Source organism: Triticum dicoccoides, chromosome 3A (genome assembly GCF_002162155.2).
Source record: "Triticum dicoccoides isolate Atlit2015 ecotype Zavitan chromosome 3A, WEW_v2.0, whole genome shotgun sequence".
Classification (NCBI taxonomy): Eukaryota; Viridiplantae; Streptophyta; class Magnoliopsida; order Poales; family Poaceae; genus Triticum; species Triticum dicoccoides.
Genome location: NC_041384.1, coordinates 659,079,992 through 659,088,596, shown reverse-complemented (window position 1 = coordinate 659,088,596; position 8,605 = coordinate 659,079,992).

Sequence of the window (8,605 nt, the reverse complement as noted above, 5' to 3'; positions counted from 1 at the left end):
GGGGGGGGCGCCCCCACCCTCGTGACCGCCTCTTTTGTTCCTTGGAGCAGGGTCCAAGTCTCCTGGAGCACGTTCGGTGAGAAAATCACGTTCCCGAAGATTTTATTCCATTTGGACTCCGTTTGATATTCCGTTTCTTCGAGACACTGAAATAGGCAAAAAAAACAGCAATTCTGGGCTGGGCCTTCGGTTAATAGGTTAGTCCCAAAAATAATATAAAAGTGGAAAATAAAGCCCAATATAGTCCAAAACAGTAGATAATATAGCATGGAGCAATCAAAAATTGTAGATACGTTGGAGTGGCTCAAAAAGGCTCAAAAAGAAGTGCTTGATGAAATGAATAGTAAGAAAAATGATTATGCTGTTAGAGTGGCTACTAGAACCGGTAGAATGACTCAGGAACTTTTGTACCTGAAGGTCACCCTAAGAGAATCGAGCAAGATTCTCAAAGAAATAATATTGATGTTCCTAGTTCTCCTAAAAAGAAGAAAAAGAAAAATGATAGAACTGTGCAAACTTCTAGTGAACCTATTGCTGAACCACCTGATAATCCAAATGATATTTCTATGTTTGATGCTGAAACACAATCTGGTAATGAACATGAACCTAATGAAAATATTGATAATGATGTTCATGATGATGCTCAACCTAGTAATGACAATGATGTAGAAATTGAACCTGATGTTGATCTTGATAACCCACAATCAAAGAATCAACTTTATGATAAAAGAGACTTTGTTTCTAGGAAACATGGTAAAGAAAGGGAACCTTGGGTTCAGAAACCCATGCCTTTTCCTCCGAAACCATCCAAAAAAAGGATGATGAGGATTTCGTGCGCTTTGCTGAAATGATTAGGCCTATCTTTTTGCGTATGCGATTAACTGATGTGCTCAAAACAAATCCTTATGCTAAATATATGAAGGATATAATTACTAATAAAAGAAAGATACCGGAAGCTGAAATTTCCACCATGCTTGCTAATTATACTTTTAAGGGTGGAATACCAAAGAAACTTGGAGACCCCGGAGTACCTACTATACCTTGCTCCATTAAAAGAAATTATATTAAAACTGCTTTATGTGATCTTGGAGCCGGTGTTAGTGTTATGCCTCTCTCTTTATATCGTAGACTTGACTTGAATAAGCTGACACCTACTGAAATATCTTTGCAAATGGCTGATAAATCAACTGCTATACCTGTTGGTATTTGTGAGGATGTGCCTGTTGTGGTTGCAAACGTTACTATTTTAACGGACTTTGTTATACTTGATATTCCCGAGGATGATAGTATGTCTATTATTCTTGGAAGACCTTTTCTTAATACTGCAGGGGCTGTTATTGATTGCAACAAAGGCAATGTCACTTTTCATGTTAATGGTAATGAGCATACGGTACACTTTCCGAGGAAACAACCTCAAGTTCATAGTATCAACTCCATTGGAAAAATTCCATTGATTATAATTGGAGGTTTTGAATTTCCTCTTCCTACTGTCAAAAAGAAATATGATATACTTATTATAGGGGATGTTCATATCCCCGTTGAGGTAACTTAGTGTTATTTGAAATTTCTCCGGTTTCATGATTATCGGAATGAGTTTGTTAACAAGACTTGATCAACCTTGTTAGTGGATTCTTTTTGATGAGCATGAGATGGATGAAACTAGAAGAACAACCCTCTGTACCCCACTTTTACTTTCTGTTATTTATATTAAATAAAATAAAAATAGTATTTTTCTGTCTGTTTCCTGACTTATCCGTGCAATATAAAAATATCCCGAAAATAAAGGTCCTCAGAATGCCATGCCAATTTAATATGATTTTTTCAGGAATATTTGAGGATTTACTGTGCAAAAATTACAGCGGGAGGAGCTGCCACCTGGCCACGAGGGTGGTGGGCGCCCCCCCTCTAGGGCGCGCCCCCTGCCTTGTGGGCCCACGGTGGCCCTCATCCACTTATCCCAGCACCCATCTTCTTCCTCTGTCTCACACAAACCAGAAAAACCAACTCAAGCACGAGTTCCAACCACTTTTGCTGTGATTTTCGATCTCCTTTCTCAAAGCACCTCTCGTAAAACTGCTTGGGGAGATTGTTCCTTGGTATGTGACTCCTCCATTGGTCCAATTAGTTTTTGTTCTAGTGCTTTATTCTTTGCAAATTTGTGTTGCATAGGTGACCATGTTCTTGAGCTTGCATGTCAAATTTATATGGTTCCAAGTAGTTCTAATGCTTGATTTAGGCTCTAGGCACTTGTAGGAGTAGTTGCTATAAGTTTTATTGAAGTTGGTTCACTTTTGTTTGAAGTTACTAAAAAATTCAGAATCTTTCAGAGAAAAACAATATGCTTTGGAAGATGTTCCAAGGTGGTTCCTCTAAGAATCAAGGACCCATGATTGTTATGCGCGATGCTGACGGGGATCCACCAAGAGACGCTCCAGTACGGCCTGGCGAATGGTTGTCAGAAAATTTTATGGACCGTGCGGGAATTAAAGAAGAATTCAAAGCATATTTGCGCAATGCCGGTCTTGAGGATTTTGAGGCCAACAAATGCCCCCAGTATCATGATCTCACAAGTTCCTTTGTGAGGAGGTTTGAGTATTCATCTTCGCGTAATTCTCCTTCAGTCATGTTTGATCTCTATGACAAATCTTATACCATGGACTTAGAGGATTTCACTTCTGCTTGCAAACTTCCATCATGGGGTAGTGTTAGGGATCCCCCTAAATCTGAATTTAGAAACTTTCTTGCTAGTATAACTGGGGGGAATCTAGAGATATAACGCAGGCTACCATAGGGAGCATTCACTTTCCTGCTATACATTATTTTGCTCTCTTCATCGGTAGATGCATAAATGCTAAGGATGAAGCATGTCATATGTGTGTCCCTGATCTTGGCATTCTTAGGAGTGCTGTGCTAGGAGACCTATCTTATCATATGGGAGCCATTGTAGCTCGTAGGTTGCATCATAATAGACATAATGGAGATTTCTTTGGAGGAATTTATGCAACCCGCTTAGCTCATTTTCTTGAGATAGATATTCGTGAGGGTGATACGGAGTTGCCTCCTGCATATTTAGATTATGACTCTATGGCTTCGCACCATTTTGTCGAGAGGCCTGAATCACCTCTCTTATATCGTTTAATTTTTGATAAACGACGTGTTTTCCGTATTACTCTCCCTGCTCCTGCCATCTTTGATTCACAGACAAAAAGAAGATATGTTATTACCAGAGAGGAGGCAGAAGAGTACGAGAGGAGAGCGGAGGCAGCCCGACTCCATGCTGCAGCTCAGCAGGCGATAACCGCTGCACATCAGTATGATCCCAACTATTCTTCCTCATCACAGTATGACCCCAACAACTATTATTATGGATATCCGCCAGGCCAGCCGTGGCCATAGACCAACTTAGGCCAAAAGCCTAAGCTTGGGGGAGTACGTATTTCTCACCGACATTACATTTATGTTCACACACACTCACTGCTAGATGTCGGTGCTCATACTTTTTCACTGTAATATCCATGCTAATTTATTTTCTTTTTCCTGTTCTTGTGTGTTCGTTAAACCTTAAGAAAAACAAAAAAATTAGTAGTAGTTTATTTTTCTGCTGTAGTAGTAATAATTAAAAATAAAACCCAAAAATATTTCCCGTTCTTCTTTTGCTTGTTGGGAGCTTTCCCGTGTAAATAGTTTTATTTCTTTTCTTTTCTTTGGGGGTCAGTAAGAGAAGACCATAATTAAATTGTTGAAGTGGCTCTTATATGCATTATTGTTGATTTAACCCAGAGCCCATATTGCCTTGTCTTCTCCTGTTTATTGAATGCTCGCATATTCCAGCTTAGTCCAATGCACGTGCACTATTATTATTATTCACAGCATTTGGTCGTGCAAGTGAAAGGCAATTATGATGATATATGATGGGCTGACTGAGATGAGAAAAGCTGGTATGAACTCGACCTCTTTTGTTTTTGTAAATATGATGAGTCCCTCGTTCTTGATTCAGATTATTATGAATAAACATGTTTGCAATGACAATTAGAGATCATAGTTGCTTGTGCCATGCTTGATTAGCTATGAGTTATAATGATTTACCTTGTGTGCCAACATGCTATTGAGATGGTTATGATGTGGTATGATGGGGTGGTATCCTCCTTTGAATGATTTAAGTGACTTGACTTGGCACATGTTCACGCATGTAGTTGAAACAAAATCAACATAGCCTTCACGATATTTATGTTCATGGTGGATTATATCCTACTCATGCTTGCATCCAATGTTTATTAATTTTAATGCATTTTACATGGCTGTTGTCGCTCTCTAGTTGGTCGCTTCCTAGTCTTTTGCTAGCCTTCACTTGTACTAAGCGGGAATACTGCTTGTGCATCCAATCCCTTAAACCCCAAAGTTATTCCAGATGAGTCCACTATACCTTCCTATATGCGGTATCTACCTGTCGTTCCAAGTAAATTTGTATGTGCCAAACTCTAAACCTTCAAATAATCATTCTGTTTTGTATGCTTGAATAGCTCATGTATCAACCAAGGTTGTCCTTATCTTCCGTGTTAGGCGGGTTATTCTCAAGAGGAGTGGACTCCGCTCCTCACTCACGAGAAAATGGATGGTCACCAGGATGCCCAGTCCCATGCTTTGTGCAAACTAAATCAAAATTAATTGCAAACAAAACTCCCCCTGGGACCTGATGTATGTTGGAGGCACTCGTTGTTTCGAGCAAGCCATGGATTGATGCTTGTTGGTGGAGGGGGAGTATAAACTTTACCATTCTGTTTGGGAACCGCCTATAATGTGTTTAGCATGGAGATATCGCCATCTCTTAGTTGTTACGTTGACAATGAAAGTATACCGCTCAAAATACAATTTATCTCTATTTCAAAACCGAGCTCTGGCACCTCTACAAATCCCTGCTTCCCTCTGCGAAGGGCCTATCCATTTACTTTTATGTTGAGTCATCACTCTCTTATTAAAAAACACTAGCTGGAGAGCACAACTGTCATTTGCATTCATCACTATTAATCTATGTTGGGTATGACTATGATTGGATCTCTTTTACCATGAATTACAATGTCTAGTCAGTCCTTGATCTTTAAAGGTGCTCTGCATTTATGTTTTGCGGTCTTAGAAAGGGCTAGCGAGATACCATCTTGTTATATCATATTATGATTGTTTTGAGAAAGTGTTGTCATCCGAGATTTATTATTATGGCTTGCTAGTTGATTATGCTATTGATATGAGTAATCATGAGACCTGAGAATTATTGCAAATGTGGTTAGTTATGATCTATGCTGAAAACTTGAATGCTGGCTTGACATAGTTACAACAACAAGAGCAAACAGAGTTTGTAAAAGTTTTTCTTTCTTTCTTTCAGTTTGTCAACTGAATTGCTTGAGGACAAGCAAGGGTTTAATCTTGGGGGAGTTGATACGTCTCCGTCGTATCTACTTTTCCAAACACTTTTGCCCTTGTTTTGGACTCTAACTTGTATGATTTGAATGGAACTAACCTGGACTGACGCTGTTTTTAGCAGAATTGCCATGATGTTGTTTTATGTGCAGAAAACAAATATTCTCGGAATGACTTGAAACTCCACGGAACATCTTAGAAAAAAATAATAAAAAATCCTCGCCAAAGATGAAGACCAGGGGGCCCACACCCTTCTCACGAGGGTGGGGGCGCCCCCCCTAGGGCGTGCCCCCCTACCTCGTGGGCCCCCTGGATGCCCTCCGACGCCAACTCGAACTCAATATATTTGCTTTCGGAGAGAAAAAATTAAGGGAGAAGAAATCATCACGTTTTACGATACGGAGCCGCCGCCAAGCCCTAAAACCTCTTGGGAGGGCTGATCTAGAGTCAGTTCGGGGCTCCGGAGAGGGGGATTCATCGTAGTCGTCATCATCAACCATCCTCCATCACCAATTTCATGATGCTCACTGCCGTGCGTGAGTAATTCCATTGTAGGCTTGCTGGACGGTGATGGGTTGGATGAGATTTATCATGTAATCGAGTCAGTTTTGTTAGGGTTTGATCCCTAGTATCCATTATGTTCTGAGATTGATGTTGCTATGACTTTGCTATGCTTAATGCTTGTCACTAGGGCCCGAGTGCCATGATTTCAGATCTGAACCTATTATGTTTTCATGAATATATGTGAGTTCTTGATCCTATCTTGCAAGTCTATAGTCACCCACTATGTGTTATGATCCGGCAACCCCGAAGTGACAATAATCGGGACCACTCCCGTTGATGACCATAGTTTGAGGAGTTCATGTATTCACTATGTGCTAATGCTTTGTTCCGGTTCTCTATTAAAAGGAGGCCTTAATATCCCTTAGTTTCCAATAGGACCCCGCTGCCACGGGAGGGTAGGACAAAAGATGTCATGCAAGTTCTTTTCCATAAGCACGTATGACTATATACGGAATACATGCCTACATTATATTGATGAATTGGAGCTAGTTCTGTGTCACCCTATGTTATGACTTTTACATGATGAACCGCATCCGACATAATTATCCATCACTGATTCGGTGCCTATGAGTTTTCCATATACTGGTTCTCGCTTATTTACTTTCCCGCCGCTACTGTTACAATCACTACAAAATACCAAAAACATTACTTTTGTTGTATTTACTTTTGTTGCCGCTACCACCACTATCATATTACTTTGCTACTAAACACTTTGCTGCAGATACTAAGTTTCCAGGTGTGGTTGAATTGACAACTCAGCTGCTAATACTTGAGAATATTCTTTGGCTCCCCTTGTGTCGAATCAATAAATTTGGGTTGAATACCCTACCCTCGAAAGCTGTTGCGATCCCCTATACTTGTGGGTTATCAAGCATTGAGTAAGACTCAAGATCTGACCACGGCAGAAGAGAAGAGAAAGGACGAAGGTCGTCCCCTATGCTTTAGACGTAGGCTCTACAGTATGCTATGCTGTGTACCGCACCTGAAGTGTGCATTGCCATGAGTCAATCAAGGGGTACAAGAGTGATTAAGGAATGGATCACATGACAGCGGTCAAACTTATCCTTAGTAACTATTGGACTAAGGAATTTTCTCGATTATGGAGGTGGTAAAAGAGTTCGTCGTAAAGGGTTACGTCGATGCAAACTTTGACACTAATCCGGATGACTCTGAGTAGTAAACCAGATTCATATAGTAGAGCAGTTATTTGGAATAGTTCCAAGTAGCACATGGTAGCTGCATCTACAAGATGACATAGAGATTTGTAAAGCACACACTGATCTGAAAGGTTCAGACCCGTGGACTAATTACCTCTCTCACAAGAGAGATATGATCAAACCCCATGGGTGTTGGATTCATTACAATCACATAGTGATGTGAACTAGATTATTGACTCTAGTGCAAGTGGGAGACTGTTGGAAATATGCCCTAGAGGCAATAATAAAATGGTTATTATTATATTTCCTTGTTCATGATAATTGTCTATTTTTCATGCTATAATTGTATTAACCGGAAACCGTAATACATGTGTGAATACATAGATCGTAATATGTCCCTAGTGAGCCTCTAGTTGACTAGCTCGTTGATCAATAGAAGGTTATGGTTTCTTGACCATGGACATTAGATGTCATTGATAACAGGATCACATCATTAGGAGAATGATGTGATGGACAAGACCCAATCCTAAGCATAGCACAAGATCGTGTAGTTCGTCTGCTAAAGCTTTTCTAATGTCAAGTATCTTTTCCTTAGACCATGAGATTGTGCAACTCCCGGATACTATAGGAATGCTTTGGCAAACGTCAAAACATAACTGGGTGGCTATAAAGGTGCACTACAGGTATCTCCGAAAGTGTCTGTTGGGTTGGCACGAATCGAGACTGGGATTTGTCACTCCGTATGATGGAGAGGTATCTCTGGGCCCACTCGGTAATGCATCATCATAATGAGCTCAGTGTGACTAAGGAGTTGGTCACCGGATCATGCATTATGGAACGAGTAAAGTGACTTGCCGGTAACAAGATTGAACAAGGTATTGGGATACCAACGATCGAATCTCGGGCAAGTAACATACCGATGGACAAAGGGAATTGTATACGTGATTGATTGAATCCCCGACATTGTGGTTCATCCGATGAGATCGTTGAGGGAGTCCTGGATTAGGGGGTGTTCGGGTAGCCGGACTATACCTTCAGTCGGACTCCAGGACTATGAAGATACAAGATTGAAGACTTCGTCCCGTGTCCGGATGGGACTTTCCTTGGCATGGAAGGCAAGCTTGGTGATGCGGATATTCAAGATCTCCTACCATTGTAACCGACTTTGTGTAACCCTAACCCTCTACGGTGTCTATATAAACCGGAGGGTTTTAGTCCGTAGGACAACTTCATCATACAATGATCATACCATAGGCTAGCTTTTAGGGTTTAGCCTCCTTGATCTCGTGGTAGATCTACTCTTGTACTACCCATATCATCAATATTAATCAAGTAGGATGTAGGGTTTTACCTCCATCAAGAGGGCCCGAACCTGGGTAAAACATCGTGTTCCTTGCCTCCTGTTACCATCCGGCCTAGACGCACAGTTCGGGACCCCCTACCCGAGATCCGCCGGTTTTGACACTAACAAT